The sequence below is a fragment of the Ixodes scapularis genome, unplaced genomic scaffold (genome assembly GCF_016920785.2).
Source record: "Ixodes scapularis isolate PalLabHiFi unplaced genomic scaffold, ASM1692078v2 PGA_scaffold3__209_contigs__length_174095766, whole genome shotgun sequence".
Taxonomy (NCBI): Eukaryota; Metazoa; Arthropoda; class Arachnida; order Ixodida; family Ixodidae; genus Ixodes; species Ixodes scapularis.
Genome location: NW_024609868.1, coordinates 141,354,324 through 141,373,364, shown reverse-complemented (window position 1 = coordinate 141,373,364; position 19,041 = coordinate 141,354,324). Strand labels below are relative to the sequence as shown.

At 49.1% G+C, this 19,041-nt stretch overlaps 1 protein-coding gene across 1 annotated transcript in view; it reads right to left on the bottom strand.

Annotated features, from left to right (window-relative positions):
* Positions 1 to 19,041, bottom strand: part of LOC8027314 (E3 ubiquitin-protein ligase UHRF1) — a 101,886-nt gene that overhangs the window by 60,525 nt on the left and 22,320 nt on the right. The window lies entirely within an intron of this gene.

The following is a 19,041-nucleotide window of genomic DNA, read 5'->3' as shown; positions in this document are numbered from 1 at the left end:
CTAGAAACAAACAGCCCACATCGTTACCAGAATCACTGGCACCAGAAATGAAGTAAAAAACATCAACAGAGACAGTACTACAAGATGCTCTAGAATGTAATCCGTGGTGACTGTGTTGTCAGTCTCACAAACTCAGATCTCAGGCCAGCATCCGTCGAGAACCAGCCATTTAATAAGAATGTCTCGAGCTTCCCCCCTCTTAGTTGTCTTCTTTCCCACCCTGCGATAACCATAGCTCCTAGCACAATGGTCTCGGATAAGAAAGCGTTCTACATTCAGGTGAGCAATGAGGTTACTATAAATCACACGTTACATGAGATTGCAGCTTACGAACATTAAAGAAACTGGCCTATACTTTTCCACACAGTTTTTAGCTCCCAACTTGTGTTCCGGCACCACATTTGTCATTTTTAATTCTGTTGGAAGCTTTTGATCTCTTAATGATTTATTAAAGAGCGCATGTAAATAGTTTGCCATATCCTCCGAACAGCTGTTCAATGTAATAGTAGAAGTCTTATCTAGTCCAGTTGATTTCTACACATCGAATTCTCACAATAACAAAGCTATTCCATTATATGTTGTTTCTATCGGCGATATAACGCATTTCATCACTGGTTGTGCATTTGGGAAAAAGTCAGTGGTAGTAGGTTTAAGAAATGCAGATTAAAAAAAGATAACTGAGACCAGCAGTCTTCATCTTTTCATCAGAGATACGTTGGTTATTTATTAATATCTTGGAAAAACAATAACTTCGAACAGACATTTCACAATCACCTTATACAGGGTGTCTAATATAAGACAGAAAACCTTCAGGAAAAAAAGAACACTGGAAATAAAAATATCATTCCTGCAAAATAACGTTATCGGCCACGGCGGCTGTCAGGGCAAGAGTATAAAGAAACAATTAGTGGCTCAATTAACTAAAATGTTCTAATTAATTTTTCAAGAGTTCCTTTTAGCTGGCATATTTTAATTGGAGATCTGCAACCTGTCATTATTATAAGTCAGATCAGTTGTTAGATTTTAGGAAAACAATCCTACTTCGAGTTGTGTCATGGCAAATTTTGACAGCTGCGGCAGTACAAAATCGAAACGAAAAGGATAAGAGCGTAACAAGCTCGAAAACACCGCCCTCGAAGGCGAAGCAGTGTGCAGCAGCACATGACCAAAAGTTTTCAATCCTTGCATGATAGACTCGCGGCCTGCTACCGCAACGGCCTCACTGTCGCAGGTTTAACTGAACAGGTATTGCGTGTCGGACATTAGCGGCGCTCCCAAAAGCGCTCAAATTTATTGATTTCATCAAAGGGGGGACCCGCCGACAGAAACAGGGCTCACCCGCGGGCCGTGGAAGCCTAAATCGCTGCGAAGGTCCCGATGGCTGCGTATACTAAGTGGGGTCTCCCCCTAATGTACGTTGTTCGCGTATTGTGGAACACACTCCCGCCCCGCGGAACAAGAGGGCCTGTCACTTTTCACGTGGCGAGTTCCAGCGGGTACAGCAGTTGCACTGGACGTCTAAGGATCGTTCCGTTGGGAAGGCGCACCAAACACGAGCGCACATGACCGTCCCGTCCCCTTTGCACCCCCTCAATTCGCCTTACTCTCCACTGTATTCGCGGTGCCTTTTCCTCATGCACCAAGACCACATCTCCGTCTTTCAGGCTGTTGATCTGCGTCTCTGTCGATTGGTGCGCTGAGCGTAATTGCAGCAGATACTCTTTTTTCCACCTTCTCCAAAATCTGTCCATCACTTTATGACGATGCCGCCAACGTCTGGAGAGTTCACCCTTTGTTGACTCTCCTATTCTGTCTAGGCTTTTTGACGGCAAGGTTGTCGGTCGCCTGCCCGACAGGAAGTGCGCCGGAGTCAAGATCGGTTGGTCTGGCAGATCGTCGTGGATTGTTGCCAGTGGTCGGGACTTCACGACGGCCTCTACCTAGTGCAAAATAGTGGTCAATTCTTCAAAGCCGAGCCGATTTTTTCCGAGTATGATGCACAGGCTTCGCTTGACGGTTTGAACCATCCGTTCCCAGAAGCCGCCCACCACGCTGCTCTTTCGGCAATGAATTTCCATTTGATTCGATCTTGTGAACAATGATCTTGAAATCGATCACTTCTCAAGATCGGCCAAATACCGGACAGGTCCTTCGAGACTCTTTTAAACGTAAGAGCATTGTCTGAATAGATGACACCGGGCAGTCCTCTTCGGGCAGTGAAGCGCTGGAAAGCCATGATGAAGGCCTCTGTCGATAGGCTAGAGACCAGCTCCAGATGCACAGCTTGAGTTACCGCACAGGTGAAAAGCGCGATGTACGACTTCTCGTCAGAATTAGCAGTCTTCACCATTAGCAGACCAGCGAAGTCGATGCCGACCACCTCAAAAGGGTCCGCCTGATTCACGCGATCCTGCGGCAACGGTGCAGTTGGAGCAGTAGCCGGTTTCAGTCGACCGAGTCGACAAGCGTTGCACCGATTTATGATCTTTTTGGTCAGCTGTCGCGCCTGTGGTACCCAGTAGCGCTCACGGACTTGGCTTAAAGTATCTTGAAGCCCGCCGTGCAGTGTTCGCTGATGACAGTCTCGCACCAGCAGCTCTGTGAAATGGTGTTCGGGTGGGAGCAGGAGCGGGTGCCTGACTTCGACCGTCTCGTTCAGCTGCTGAAGTCATCCCCCGACGCGCAAAAGCTGATCAGGGTCGATGAACGGGGTGAGGGAGACGAGACTGGATCGGCTATCCAGTTTCTTGTCCTTGATTAGCACTGTCAGTTCTTGTGGATAAGCCTCTTGTTGCGTTCTTGCGATCCACCAAGTCTCAGCTCGTCCCAGTTCTTCAGCCGTCAGTGGTCCTTTCCGCTGACCGCGTTGCTCTCTGCAGTTCTTGGCAAATCGCATAATCCATGCCGTAATCCTGAGGACTTGTTCCAGTGTGTCGTACCGCTCCAGTTCCAACAGCGGTGCAGTTGTCTCGGTCGTAGTCTGCAACGCATGATATTCCCGCTTTTCTTCCTCTTCAACCAGGGAACCCGGAACGTCCTCGAAGATGGTGAAGTTTGGCCACGCCTTTTCAGCCTTGACAAGCCAAGTTGGACCCCTCCACCATAGTTCACTTGTTTGAAGGTCTTCCGCGCTGATTCCCCGCATCATCAAATCCGCAGGATTTTCCAGCCCAGGGCAATGTTTCCATGTGGAAGGCCCCTCTCCAGCCTGTATGTCGATCACTCGGTTTGCCACGAATGGTTTCCATTTTGCCGCCGACCCTCGAATCCAGTGGAGCGTGATCATGCTGTCTGTCCAGTAGAACACCTCTTGAATGTTCATGACCTCCCCGAGGTACTGGCCTACTCGTCTTCCAATCACCGCCGCCATCAGCTCGAGTCGAGGGAGTGTCAGTCGCTTTATAGGCGCCACATGACATTTTGAGAACACCAAGTTTACCTCGACCGTCCCTTCTTTTCCTTCCACTCTCAGATAGGCACAGGTGCCGTACGCCACCGGACTTGCGCCACAGAAGATATGTAGTTGTAGAGAACTCACAATCTCTCTTGGCTCCTTCATGACGCAGCGACGAATCAGCACCGTCTGAATCTGCGGGAGTTCGGCACTCCATCGTCGCCATTCCACTAGCAGCTCGTCGGTCAAATCGTCGTCCCAGCCGAGCCCGCATTCCCAGATTCGCTGGAACAAAACCTTCACTCGTATCACGAAAGGTGCCAGGAGTCCCAACGGGTCGAAAACTCTAGCCGCCGCATGGAGCACATAGCGCTTCGTCCTTCCGCTGCACGTAACGAAGTTGAGTACCCTCTCCACTGGAACAGCCAGCGTGTCCGTGTCCCGTCGCCATAACAGCCCAAGCACTCCCTTCGGCTCCGAAAAGGCGGATGTCGTCGAACCCCCATCAAACGAATTTTGCAGCTCTGTAGCGTTGGTATTCATGTTACAAGGCGCAAAAACACGGACACAAGAGAGAAAGAGACAAACAGGCGCCTGTTTGTCTCTTTCTCTCTTGTGTCCGTGTTTTTGCGCCTTGTAACATGAATACCAACGTTTACCAACTAGCCCAACTACAAGTTCTTCTACTGTAGCGTTGGTTGACCATTTTCGTAGTTTCATCCCTGCATCTGCTAATATCCGAATGGCTTGGTCCTGTAGTAGCGCTGCTTCTTCGATCGTTGAGGCCCCAACCAGCAAGTCGTCGACGTAAAACGACTTTCGAAGCAGCTCTGCAGTTGATTTGAGGTCTCCATTTACGCCAATTAGGTGATGCACAAGCGTGGCGGTCAACAGAAAAGGGCTGGCAGAAGTCCCAAACGGCACTCTAGTCATTCTCTATTCCTCGACGCGTGATTCTGAACTCTCTGTCATCGGATCTCTCTGAGCCCATAGGAAGCGGAGTGCGTCTCTATCTTGTGGTCGGACACCGATCGGGTGCATACGAAAGCGCACCAAGATCCCGACGAGGTGTGCGTTCAGGTTCGGTCCCTTGTCCAGGTGTTCGTTAAGTGAAGCAGCTCCAGGTAGATGTGAAGAAGCATCGAAGACGACTCATAGTTTTGTTGTCTCCGATTCGTTCCGAATGACCGGTTGGTGCGGCATGTAATACGTCCGGTAGCGTGACGACTCGGCGTCTGGAGAGTTTGTTGGAACCCTCTCAGCGTGTCCTGCTGTTATGTAGCTGCCGATGGCGTTGTCATACTCAATCGAGAGTGATTCATTCCATGAAAGTCTTTTCGTCAAACGCCCGAGACGTTTCAACGCCAGCGTACTGTTTTCTTTCAGGTTTCCGGTGCTGGCTTTCCATGGCAAGCCTACCTCGTACCGTCCATCAACTTTCTTGATTGTCTCGCTGAACTCGGTCAGTACCTCGTTGTGCTCCTCTGTCTTGCTAAATGGCCGATCAGCGATGCCGATGCTTTCCAGCTCCCAAAACCCGCGCAGCACGTCTCCGACGTCCTCCTTCTCCGCGGGTCCGACCCTCAAAATGCACACCATGCTGTTGGCGTTGCCGGTGAGAGAGTTGTGGTGGGACACGGGGCCCTGAAAGGTCCACCCAAAAATGGTGCTGATGGCAACCAGTTTTTGATTTTCTTCGCACCGCAGCACTTGGTCTCCGGTGACCCTCCACAGCTGATCGGATCTGACTAGCAGAGATATGCCTTCCTCCGCCGGAACTCCAGGAAACAGGAGCGCATCCGCAATGCGGCGTCCGTCTTCCTTTACTCGGCAAACAAACACGTGATCGGCGGGTACCCGACCGACGTCTCTGTAAATGAAGGATACCTCGACAGCCTCGACAACGCATTCTTCTTGGCCGTACTGACTGCGCAGTCGTACCTCGACCAGCCGTCGTCGTTGTGGTCGTGTCGAGCAGTGGCCAAATGTATTCAGTCAGAGGCTGGTTTCTCCTAGAACCTTGAGGCCGAGCTTGCGCGAAACATCCTCTCGGATAAAGGTACGTTGACTGCCTCCGTCGACGATGGCCCGCACGTAGCCGCGTCGTTCCCCCTCTACCGCCCAGGCCCAGAATGTCTGAAGCAGGACTTCGGAATCCAATAGATCGGCGGCAGCACTTTGGACGCTAGTCAGCGGGGCATCTCGATCCGGTTTTCTCAGCGCGGGCTTCCAGTCGGGGTCACACATTGATGTAGCATGCCGACCGGAACATCTTCCGCATGACACTTTCCGCCGACACTCTCTTGCTCGGTGCCCCCCCAGTGTGCATCGGAAGCATCGGGAGCCTTCTGCCAGCTTTCTTTTCTTTAGGTCGAGTTTGAGGTCAGAAGTGCATAGTTCGGCTGAATGTTTGGTTGAGCCACAAAAGAAGCACTGGCCAGTGACGCCTGCGTGCAACAGTGCCGCAGCTGGCATTCTTGATCCATCGATCCTAGTCTTCCGCGTTGGGTCATACCGCTCGGCCACGTACCCGGCTCTCTCTCTGCTCTCGACCTCGACACGAAGAAATCCAAGAATCTCGGCGAGCTCACCTTCGGCATCGGCGGATTGCAACGGCGAGGGACAGATCCGTGCAGATGAGAGCGAGTCAATTGAGTGGCCGGCGTTTTGTCTTGTTGCATTCAGCGACGTTGGATCTCTCTCCGACGTCCCGGACGCCCAGTAGGCGGTGTTGCCCGACTGCCACCGGTGGTAGTCCAGCACAATCTCCTTCGGCAGGGCCCTGAGAAGAATGTCCGACATCATTGTGCAGTAAGTTGACGATCCCATGCCGAGACCTCTTAGCCCTCGGATGTTGGTCTGCACATGGTCGTAGATCCTCCTCAGCCCCCTTGTGTCCTTCGCGGACGCCACCGGCGGCAGAGATCGGAGCTTCGCCAGGTGATCTTGCTCAATTCTTAGCCTGTCGCCGAACCGCTGCGTCAGGATGTGGACGGCATCGTCGTAGCAGGCCTCCGTGGCCTGAAGTCCTGCGATTGCGGCAGCAACTGGTCCGGTGACGAGTGTGCGAAGGTAGTGGAACTTTTCCGATCGTGTGATGCTGTCGTTGTTGTGAACAGCACCACTGAACTGTTCCCAAAAGCTCTGCCAACCGCTGACATCTCCGTTGAAGGTCAGGAGTCGCAACTTCGGGAGCTTCACTCCGCTTGTCCTGTTGGAAGGAGGTACTGAAGCTGTCGCCGATGTGGTCTCGTTCAAGGGCGTCGGCGTTGCCAGTTCCTTTTGTTGTAGCGATGCAATCCTGCAGCCCAGTAGCGCTAGAACTCGGGTGGCGTCGTCGTCGTATTCGGATACAGTCGTGTATTCCGTGACGAGATCCTCTAGTGGCACTTGGTCCTCGATCTCTGCATTTAGAGACCTGAGCGTCTGGTTGCACGCGTTGATTCGTTCTCGCCAGGCAGTCACCGTGGCCAGATCCGCTGTCTCCAGTCCCGCCGACGCCTCGCTGATGAGTCTTGTGGTTTGCTTCCGTTTGATTCCACGTTTTCCTTTAAGCCGCTCCATCGTTTGCCGTTCACGAACACGCAAACAGCTCTTTCACAGCGTTCCAGTGAGGCGGTCACAAAGATCAAAACCGCTCACCTCGTTTGATGTTCTTTCCCGGGTTTCGGCACCATAGTTTCTGTGGCAGAAGCTGCGCGCGGTTCTGTACTAATTAAACGAATTCACAAATAAACAAGACAACTATATTAGATCAACTCGATTACAGAAATATGCTATACACAGTCATTGTTCAGGTCAGCGTCGCCACGATCTTGTCTGTTCGAGTTCCTCCGTTCAACTGACGCCACACTCATCTCCCCCCCACACACACAGACACTCGCCTAAGCCCTCCCGTCCCGAAACCTGTCCCCCACTTCCCCCCGGCTCCTCCTCAGCGGGCCCCCTCCGCCGCCAGAGCGTCTGGCTCGCAGCTGCAAGTCATCAAAGGGGGGACCCGCCGACCGCGAAGAAACAGGGCTCACCCGCGGGCCGTGGAAGCGTAAATCGCTGCGAAGGTCCCGATGGCTGCGTATAAGTGGGGTCTCTCCCTAATGTACGTTGTTCGCGTATTGTGGAACAGCAGATCCCCAAGGGGTCCCCGACACATCCATGTTTGAGAACCACTGATCTAGTATAGCACTCTTTACATGTTCTTCTTACTTAAACAGCTCGGTGGCAAGTCAGTACAAACCAAGAATATAGCATCAAACACGTAAGCCTATTTTCGGCCGATATTGGGGCAAGCCGTCTATGCTTCTTTGTGGAGGGCACAACGTGCCTGGGAGTTTCCGCACTTTGTTGCAATTAGCTTTTACAGTGAAACATCGTTAATTCAACCCCCGCTAATTCGGAAATTCTGATAATTTGAACTGCCGATCCGGTCCCGTCAAACATATGTATTAGTCAATGGCAGCAAACGCTCATTAATTCGGAGGGAATGCGGCTCACTACGGTTAATTCGGACGAATTCGGCAGGTGGCGTTAGCTACTGTCCGTTCCAAAGGGTGTGACAGCTATCCATCCGAGGTGCACACGTGGTTTTTCCGATTTTCCCATGGTTCTTCGCACTTCCGGTTCTTCATGTTTCGCACCTGTGTTTCACACCAGTTTTGCTCTGGATTGCCGTGCTTCAGCGCGTTACTCTCCTAACATGGAAGCGGCAGAAGCATAGCTGCAACTGAAAAAGGGTAGCACAAGTGACCGACGATCGGAATGGCAAAATTGCGACACGCGGGGCTATTGTTCCCGAGCATGGCAATAGCAAGAGTGACAGTCACGTTTTATGCCTCAACGCGGGGATCCTAAAGCCCGCCATTTTAACAGCTATCTTATCCCTTAATTTTTCGCTAGCCACATCCGCATTGAAAAATGCAACGTGACTGGCACTCTCGCTGTCGGCGCGCTCGGGTGAAATAGCGCCGGGTGTCGCGATTTCGCCGCTCCGATTACTGGTTAGTTGTGCTACTCGTTTTCCGTTGCAGCTGTGCTAGGCTAAGAATTTAGCTACGAAAGTGGAAATACTGAGGGCCTTGAAGGACGGCGTCTCTCGACAAGTGATGGAAAGTTGCGACGTCAAGAGAAGCAGTTTGGCCACGTACATTAAAATTGTGGCCGACATCCTACGGGCTTTCGAAAACGAGAAGTTAGGCGAAAAGAAAGCGGCCTTGGAAGGTGGTGCACCAGAAACTAGAAGAGGTCTTGCTGTGCTATATTGTCAGCGTACGGGATGCGTAGCTCCGACAGTGCGAGCGCGGTGGAGCACCTGACCGCGCTAAGGAAAGTTGCAGTCTCCGCCCAAGTGTCGTCCAGAAAGCAGGCGGTAATAACGGATTTCTTCTCAAAATAAAGGTATGTCACAGGGAAACGTTTTCGCGCAGTTTTCTTTGTCCTTTCGATATTTCGACTTCCGGATAATTCGGACATTTTTTCCGGTCCCATGAGATCCGAATTAACGAGGTTTTACTGTATTTTCAATTTCTTCTGGAGGCAAACATGGCAATGGTGAAGCTTTTGCTCCGAAAGCACCTTCCATACCGACAGACAGGCCGAGAGCATATATCGTGAGGACTCAGACCTTTTGGTTCAAGGATGAGACGAGCAGCACTTGTCAAATTCACATGACACACTGCTCTGCCTTTGGGGGTGGTCTTCTTCGGGTTCATAGTGCTCGTGTTACTGCAGTTTCGGTTTCGCACTGCCGCAGCTGTCAAAATTTGCCGTGACATAACTCGAAGTAAAAAAAGAAAAAAAAAAATTCTGCAAAAAAAGTTGATTTTGAAGAATGCCATATTTACATCCATCAACATCTACAGAGTATTTACAAAAAGTTGTGTGTTTACACATCATAGTTATTTTTTAATAATTTTTTTCGGGGGTCAACCAATGCTGAAGAAAGAGTAGAGGTTTGAGCACTTTGAACACAATTTTTCCTGTTTCACTTTTTTGGCATAAATTTTACTTTAGGTAACCTATCGTTTGGCAGTGGGACAAAGGGAAAGGTTCACTGATTGTTTTTCTTAAGTGGAATTTAATGGGCAGTGCAGCTGTGGCATTGTTTTTTTTTTTTTTTTTTACTCTTTGGATGTCTTTTAAAATATGTTAAGATTTTGTCGACAAGATAAAAGGGAAGAAATCTATTTGATTTTTCGGCATCATGTTAGCATAAAATAAATTACTTTTTGGAAACTGTTTTTACAGTTGCACTCTCTAGGCATTTTTTTGCATATCTAGTGAAGAAAAATGTTAGTTATTACATTAGTTTTATAATGATAGTTTTCCTAAACAATGTCAGTGTGTTCCGAAAAAAAAAACTAATTTATTTTGCAATTTATGAACACAGATGCAACTTTGCACTACATTCTGCCTCGTAAGTGCCAGTATATACTGTAAATTTCATTCATATGAAGCCAAAGGTTTAAAAGTTGACCCTTTTGGGTAGTGTCCTCGCTTAAAACATGCCAGCTAAAAGGAACAGTTAAAAACTGAATAAACAGGTTTTAGTTAATTAAGCCACTAATTGCTTGTTTATATTTGTGCCCCGACGCCCGCCGTGGTGAACATTATTTTGCAGAAATAATATTTTTATTTCCAGTGTCCTTTTTTCTTTAATATTTTCCGTCTTAGAAGAAACACCGTGTACTTTGGCCCTTTTTCCATCTCCGTTCAATTGTTTGTATTTGTTAAATAATTGAACCACTCCTCCCCATAATGCCCTAGGGCCCTAAGGAAATAATAAATAATATAACATAAAATTTGGGAAATCTTGAGTCTCCAAATGCTTTGACTTTACTACTTTTGCAAAACTCAACAAATTTGTGCGAAGAAAGAGGTGCAAAACTGGCTATAAAAACCATAATAGCAATGCAGGGTTCTATATCCCTCTTTGTGTGTTTTGGTAAGGCTTGGTAACATTTTTGGTTAGAGTAAGGATCCAAACTTATCTGCACATTCAGAAGCTAAAGGCAAGACACCCCAGCAGTATGCAAAAGACAATGTGCAGGCAAGCTTAAAATTTCCAGATTTCCTTGGCACGGTCTACATCCTAGCAAAGGTAGTACCTGAAACTTTCCCCGACTTTCCAAAGGTCAATAAACCTGACATTTTAATGTGAAGCGCAGGTTTGTCTGTTTCCTGCACAGGGCTTGCAATGATGTCAGAAAGCTGAGCTCTTATTGGCTGATTGAAAAAAAAATAGTGGGTAGGCCTAAAAAGCATCTAGCATTGAGGTCTACCCACTATTCTTTCAATCAAAGCCAATTGGAGCTTGGCGTCGTTCTGACGTCACCGCGACTCCCACGCAAGAAGCAGACGACTTGCTCAACGCATACACAGTCAATGGGCAGCCTAGTTACCTGCAGCTGGCACAATCATAAACCCGGCGAGTGAGCAGAAATGCCCGACGATAAGAAATAGTCACCGACAATACCACCAAGGCCAAATCCCTTGACGTGTTTGTCTTGCAAGTAGCGTCAAATGTGCCAATGCACGAGGTGCAAGCCTCATGCTCCAATTAGAAGTGAATGGTGGAGCAGCACTGATATGAGCGGCCCTAGGAAGGGAATAGCGGCGCAGCACCCGCTCGTGGCATGTATCATGCGTGTTGGGGGAACAATGGTTGGAGGTACTTGAAAAAAAAATGCCAAGCATGAATTTTTAAGGGGCTTCAGGCCAAGTGAGTGTGTAACAGGGAAGGCCTGAAGTACTATCTAACAACAGAAAGCTGAACCATGACCAGGCCTAATGCTGGTGCTCGAAATGTCCAGCCATTGTACAACTCCCGTTGCACGTCCCCACCAACTGCCAAACCAGCATGTCGATGATGAGTCAATGCCGACAGCATCACTCATTTCTGAGTGAACAAGCGGCATTCGCCAACAAAAGCGGAAAGGGGGTACGACCGGACCGGCCCGTTTAACCTGGCCTCCAATTGACTATTGCGTCTAGGTGATCACTTTAGAGTGACTGGATAATCATGGAGAATGCTCTAAACAGGCACTTCCTGGCTGCCCAAATACTAGTGTAATGCAGTTACGTCTTTTCAGTTGGTCAGTAATCTCATTGCTCTCTCAGGTACGTAGAAGTCGACACGAAACTCAGCGCCCGGTCAAGAAAAAGTTGTCCGGTCGACATTTGCCGGTTAAATCACTTCTGTGTGTCGAGGACAAAAATTGGACGCCGGCTGAACTGTTATATTTGCGGGCCAAGCCTGGTCGCAGCTCAGCTTCCACCAGTTGGACAGCACTGCAGGTTCCCCCCGCTAGGCGCTCGCTTCGCCTTCATTGTCATCAATTGTCATGAATGACAATTGATGAGGTGATGAAATTTGAAGTAAACTAAACATTTACAGTGATGTGATTGGCCAAAGCCATTTTGGAGCACCTTTTGGAGCAGCCAAAACAGTGTTTTGGATGGCCTGTAGCTGAGCCGGTTGGTTATCCATGCTTACTGATTACCAGCTGAACGTTAGGAAAGCGACGAAGAGAGAGAGAAAGAAAGAAACACACTGCTGGACTATCAACCCTTTTTTTTATATACACTTCCTTTTCCTCAACCCAATCCTTAAAAGGGTAGCTTCTTCTTCTTCTTTCAAAGCTTATACTGAAACTTCCTTTTTCTTCTCACAGACCGTGGTGTTCTCCACCTCTTCGACTTTCCCCATCCCAAAGGGTAGCTTCTACTACTTCAGTCGGAGCTTAGACAGAAACTTCCTTTTTTTCTCACGATCCGTGGAGTTTTTGTCTTCTTCGACTTTCGGATCTTGAAAAATGTCTTTCTTTTTGTCTTTTATATTTCCGGTGGTGTCACCCTCGTTTTTTTCTCGGTCGGATCTTGGAGTCACAGGGTCCCAACTTGGTTTATCCGAGGTGCCGCTCTCTTCAGATACATTTTTTCTTTGGGCAAGAGCGCAATGGAGGCAACACTGACGCATTCTCCCTCCCCCTCCTCAATGGCCAACGCCTCAAGGAGCTCCCTTCCAAGCTGCTTTCGGTGTTTTGCTAAAACGGTGACGCTTGTGAAATCAGGAGCACATTTGCAGGCCCGACAATGTGCCGAGAGGTGGCCCGCCGACGTTAGTGCGGTCACAGAGGCTGCATGTTCTCTGGTGCGGTCGTTGATGCACCTCCCCGTCTGTCCTATGTAGCTTTTGCCACATGACATAGGGATCTTGTAAACCACTCCTTTTTCGCATCGGGCGTAGGGTGTTCGATGCGCAGTGCTGCAGGTCGTCGTCCCGTTCTGGGCGGTTTTCCGGTTCACCCTACGGCACATGGCGTAGGCCTTGTTGGGGGCGGAGCACACAACGTGGACGCCTTGTCGGCCGGCGATCTTTTTTAATCGATGAGTAATGCCGTGAACATACGGGACCACTGCGAAAGGCGTTGGGGGCTTCTTTTGAGTTGTTTGATTCTTCTCAGGATTTTGACGTACTTGCCTACAAAGCTTTTCACATACCGGTACGAGGAGGGTACTCGAGTACCCAGAATCCTGGAGTCGACCCAGCTGTCCTTGAAAGCAGCGCCCCACCTTATGAGGGCAGGACTTCTGTAGCGCCGAGGCTAAAGCTCTGGTGGCCAACCCCCGTTTTACGTTTTTGGAATGTTCCGAGGTACACGGAAGGAACCCCTTACATGAACGGGGTTCATAACTCCAGCACACGTGGGAAGGTTGAAACTCCAATGAGAGGTCTAAAAACCGTATGGAATTGTTGACGGGAAGTTCATGGGTAAAAGCCAATCCGTGGCAGCTATGTTCGAAGCTGCGCATGACCACGTCTAAGCACCCGTTACTCTCCTCATCTGCATCAGAGTTGCTTAGTATGAGGAAGTCGTCAACATACCGAAAGATGGCCTCGATGCGTTGATCCTTTAACTGGTGTTGAATGTTCCTCCCGCACGCTGCTAGGAATAAATCGCTCAAGTAGGGGGCCACTCGAGACCCGATGCACACACCGCTTCTTTGTAAAAATAGCTGATCCTGGTGTGACACCACCGTTGCAGAAAGATATGCCGTCAGGAGCTCCAAGAAGCTGTCAAGGTTCATCCCTGTTGAATTTTGAAACCCTTGAAGACCCTGCTCCTCTATGGTTTCTCGGAGGACCTTGAGGAGAGCCGCATGGGGAATGGAATAGTAGAGGTCTTGGATGTCCAAGGAAAAACCTGATACAATATCAGAACCCTTCTCCTGAAGAAGGCGAATCACTGCCTCGGAGTTTGGTATCCGGAAAGGATCCTTTACTTCAACTTGTGATAGGTTTTTCGCCAACCAAAGTGAAACTTGCTCTTGCCAGGTGTGTTGCTCTGAGACAATCGGATCGTGAGAAAAAAAAGGAAGTTTCTGTCTAAGCTCCGACTGAAGTAGTAGAAGCTACCCTTTGGGATGGGAAAAGTCGAAGAGGTGGAGAACACCACGGTCTGTGAGAAGAAAAAGGAAGTTTCAGTATAAGCTATAAGCTTTGAAAGAAGAAGAAGAAGCTACCCTTTTAAGGATTGGGTTGAGGAAAAGGAAGTGTATATAAAAAAAAGGGTTGATAGTCCAGCAGTGTGTTTCTTTCTCTCTCTCTTCGTCGCTTTCCTAACGTTCAGCTGGTAATCAGTAAGCATGGATAACCAACCGGCTCAGCTACAGGCCATCACTACTTACCTTTCTAGTTCTCTGAGCGCAGTTTTTCCTTATTTTCACCTCCTCACCCCGCGGGAACTTTGTCAGCTCATTGCCACCAACACCTGCCGAGCGAGGTTGCTCGCCCGCAGCATTAGAAAGAAGATTCTTCTTGACGAGGTACGGTTCTTCTTCGGCTACATTGCACCATCAGCAGGTCATGCCCAGCGGGTCTCGAAGATCGTGAAGTCCGAGGCCTGGCGGCAAGTTCGAATTCTGACTGATTTTCTGAGGGCCAAGTGCCTCAGTTATAACGCCTTTTCATTCCACATGAACGTAGCAAGGTCCCCCACAGAGCACCTGTGGAAGATTTATTTTCTCCCAATTTGGAAACACCATCTCGCGCGAAGGGTTAGAACAGAACCCAAAAGCACGCCACTCCAGATCATCGGAGATGTGTCCCTTTCAGCATCAGCCCGGAGGGTGCTTGAGCAGGGTCCGAAGTTCGCCCTTCCACCAAGGCTAAGTGATATCGATAAGGTCCTAATGGTACGAGAAATCGCATCTAAGGCGCCTCAGGAAGCAACCTCACAAATCATCAACGAGGGTCTTGAGTGCTTGGCAGGCATAAAGAGCTTGAGACCTCCACGGATGAGTTTTGCCTCAACGGTGGAGGAATTGCGTCGCAAGGACCTTCGATTGTGTCTCTCGGACAAGGAGGGAGGGTTTGTAGTTCTGGACTCTGGGTCGTATGGAGACAGAGCAACAAAAACTTTAGCCAAGAACTTCAAACAAGTGATTCAAGTTCAAGTCAAACCAGCAAAACGAGCCATACTCAAGATACTCGAAAAAGAACAAAGCCGTGGGCTAGTGACAAAAATCAGAGGAGCCCAACGAGGGGACCTAAGTGTGTTCTTCTCGGCAAAGACACATAAAGAAGGGGTCCCTTTTCGTGCCATTGTCTCAGAGCAACACACCTGGCAAGAGCAAGTTTCACTTTGGTTGGCGAAAAACCTATCACAAGTTGAAGTAAAGGATCCTTTCCGGATACCAAACTCCGAGGCAGTGATTCGCCTTCTTCAGGAGAAGGGTTCTGATATTGTATCAGGTTTTTCCTTGGACATCCAAGACCTCTACTATTCCATTCCCCATGCGGCTCTCCTCAAGGTCCTCCGAGAAACCATAGAGGAGCAGGGTCTTCAAGGGTTTCAAAATTCAACAGGGATGAACCTTGACAGCTTCTTGGAGCTCCTGACGGCATATCTTTCTGCAACGGTGGTGTCACACCAGGATCAGCTATTTTTACAAAGAAGCGGTGTGTGCATCGGGTCTCGAGTGGCCCCCTACTTGAGCGATTTATTCCTAGCAGCGTGCGGGAGGAACATTCAACACCAGTTAAAGGATCAACGCATCGAGGCCATCTTTCGGTATGTTGACGACTTCCTCATACTAAGCAACTCTGATGCAGATGAGGAGAGTAACGGGTGCTTAGACGTGGTCATGCGCAGCTTCGAACATAGCTGCCACGGATTGGCTTTTACCCATGAACTTCCCGTCAACAATTCCATACGGTTTTTAGACCTCTCATTGGAGTTTCAACCTTCCCACGTGTGCTGGAGTTATGAACCCCGTTCATGTAAGGGGTTCCTTCCGTGTACCTCGGAACATTCCAAAAACGTAAAACGGGGGTTGGCCACCAGAGCTTTAGCCTCGGCGCTACAGAAGTCCTGCCCTCATAAGGTGGGGCGCTGCTTTCAAGGACAGCTGGGTCGACTCCAGGATTCTGGGTACTCGAGTACCCTCCTCGTACCGGTATGTGAAAAGCTTTGTAGGCAAGTACGTCAAAATCCTGAGAAGAATCAAACAACTCAAAAGAAGCCCCCAACGCCTTTCGCAGTGGTCCCGTATGTTCACGGCATTACTCATCGATTAAAAAAGATCGCCGGCCGACAAGGCGTCCACGTTGTGTGCTCCGCCCCCAACAAGGCCTACGCCATGTGCCGTAGGGTGAACCGGAAAACCGCCCAGAACGGGACGACGACCTGCAGCACTGCGCATCGAACACCCTACGCCCGATGCGAAAAAGGAGTGGTTTACAAGATCCCTATGTCATGTGGCAAAAGCTACATAGGACAGACGGGGAGGTGCATCAACGACCGCACCAGAGAACATGCAGCCTCTGTGACCGCACTAACGTCGGCGGGCCACCTCTCGGCACATTGTCGGGCCTGCAAATGTGCTCCTGATTTCACAAGCGTCACCGTTTTAGCAAAACACCGAAAGCAGCTTGGAAGGGAGCTCCTTGAGGCGTTGGCCATTGAGGAGGGGGAGGGAGAATGCGTCAGTGTTGCCTCCATTGCGCTCTTGCCCAAAGAAAAAATGTATCTGAAGAGAGCGGCACCTCGGATAAACCAAGTTGGGACCCTGTGACTCCAAGATCCGACCGAGAAAAAAACGAGGGTGACACCACCGGAAATATAAAAGACAAAAAGAAAGACATTTTTCAAGATCCGAAAGTCGAAGAAGACAAAAACTCCACGGATCGTGAGAAAAAAAGGAAGTTTCTGTCTAAGCTCCGACTGAAGTAGTAGAAGCTACCCTTTGGGATGGGGAAAGTCGAAGAGGTGGAGAACACCACGGTCTGTGAGAAGAAAAAGGAAGTTTCAGTATAAGCTTTGAAAGAAGAAGAAGAAGCTACCCTTTTAAGGATTGGGTTGAGGAAAAGGAAGTGTATATAAAAAAAAAGGGTTGATAGTCCAGCAGTGTGTTTCTTTCTCTCTCTCTTCGTCGCTTTCCTAACGTTCAGCTGGTAATCAGTAAGCAGTGTTTTGGAGCAGCAAATGTGGCCTTTGGAGCAGCAAAAGTGGCTTTTGGAGCAGCCAAAACAGTGCTTCGGAGCAGAAAAAGTGACTTTTGGAGCATATATTCTTAGAAAAATAAATATTTGTTTTAAGTGCTGGACAAACGAAGGGCACTATGTGTTGTGTTGTGATGTGACGTGTTGGGGCGGAACTCGCTGCTTGTGTTTTTGCTGCTGAGACATCCCACAAGTATACAGTGCTGTAGGTGTTACTAGAGCCCTATATAGCTCCTACGGAACAGAGTAGCGCAGTCTTTTGATCCGCGTGTATTGCCGACAACATGGCCGACAGAGCAGCTCCGCAGCTCGGCGCGAGTCACGTGGTACTCAGGGTTCCAGGAGGCGGCCCGCCCTATGGGAGAACACATGGAGATCGACGCAACACGGCTGATTAAAAAGTAAACGCCAAGTTCACACTTTTCGAAACTAGTCTGTCGTGAAGTTGGTAAAGCACTAAACACTTTATCAAAGTTTTCATATTATCCGATGCGTGTGAAAATTTTGAGAAGGCAATTTCCAAGGCAATGGCGTTTGAAGCAGGCGATTTTTGTGCGCAGCGGAGAGGAACTTTCTGGGTTGGCCGGAGCGGGTCACGGGGACGGTGCGACGTCGCCGCGTCGTCTGTTGCATGATGCCGTTCAGGCAATTAAAAAAAAAAAAGTTACGTCCTTACATGGCACGCAACTTAGCGCAAATTATTCTAAAATGTTCCTTTATTATGTCAAAAACTATTGACGTTCCGTTCATCCCCCCGATATTGAAGAAACAATGATTTTCTCACGTTCCCCATGCATTTCTGATCGGAGTTGGAGCCCCCGGGCGTTCGCCGCTAGTCGCCGGGAGATGGCGTTCTAGATTGCGCTACTCTGCTCCGAAGGAGCTATATAGTGCTCTAAGCGTTGCCAAACAATTCCAAAAAAAAAAAAAAAAAAAAAAAAAAACACTTGCTATTGTTTTACTAGTTCCCGACGTGGCAGATTTTTATAAAAAGTAAGCAAATGTAAAACAATGAATTGCAAGCGTCCCGGCTGGTGCCTCTCGTGCAATCATGTTCACATGCACGTGAAGGCAACTTCGGCAGGTTTGCAGTTACACGTGCTTCGTCGCACGAGCGGAGACAACGGCTGTTCGATCGAAACCGAAACCCTGCCACTCCGCTCCGTCGTCAACTGGCTCCCAAAATAGTATGCAAAATGTAACTGTCCAGCATACGACAATAAACAGTTCAGCGGCGCGTGCTTGCCAGGCCGGCAGGCGAGGTACAGGCTAAATGCACAGAAAAAAAGAACCTGAGCGTATCGATGCAAGACATTGCGAATCAGAGTCAAAAAGTTCTTGGACCGCTTTGTGCAACGACTGAACTCGACACAAACAAGCGCGGTGTGCGGGTTCAGCGGGCAGACTTCTTTGCTTTAGTTCACTTCTCGTCATCAACTTTTTTCGCGGCAGATTTTTCACGTACCGGGGTCCCTCTCGAAAGAAAGCTTATCGAGAGAAACTTAGGTAATCAAAACTTCGCCAAGCAGTCATTGAGTTGAAGAGAGATCTTTATAGCAGCGTATGATTTAAACAAGAGCAGGAATGTCGATGTGTTTCAGTTTAGAAAGCGCCATATCTGCAGCGACGTGGGGACGGCAACACACGACGTCGCGCAACCACGGCGACTGTGGTCGCGGGAGCGCTTCAGCTCACAAAGTAACTCTCGCCGCGCAAGTAACTCTCGCCGCGCGGCATGTCTGGCAGTCGGCACACTAACATCGGAGCGTCCGCACATGCCCGCGTCTATCGCTAAAAAAAATAAATAAAAAAAGTAAAAAAGACACGAGGCGAGATTCCCGAGACGACGAGAGCGTGAAACGCGAGACGACGTGAAAAATCATGCAAGACCGAATAGACGATTGATGCAGGGTACTTTGTGTCCGGCGGCGTCTTTTGTGCCACCAAGCTCATGCATGCTCAGTTACGGTTCTTCTTAGTTTAGTTTCGTTTTTGAAAGGCGACCAAAATTGATCCTTTGGCGCACGCTTGGCGCAGATTAGCCATATTTTGGCGAAATGTAGCAGGATGTAGCAGGGTTAGCCCCTTGGCGCAGTTTGGCGCAATTGGCGCAGCAATCACATCACTGCATTTAATGGGGTGAAGTTGT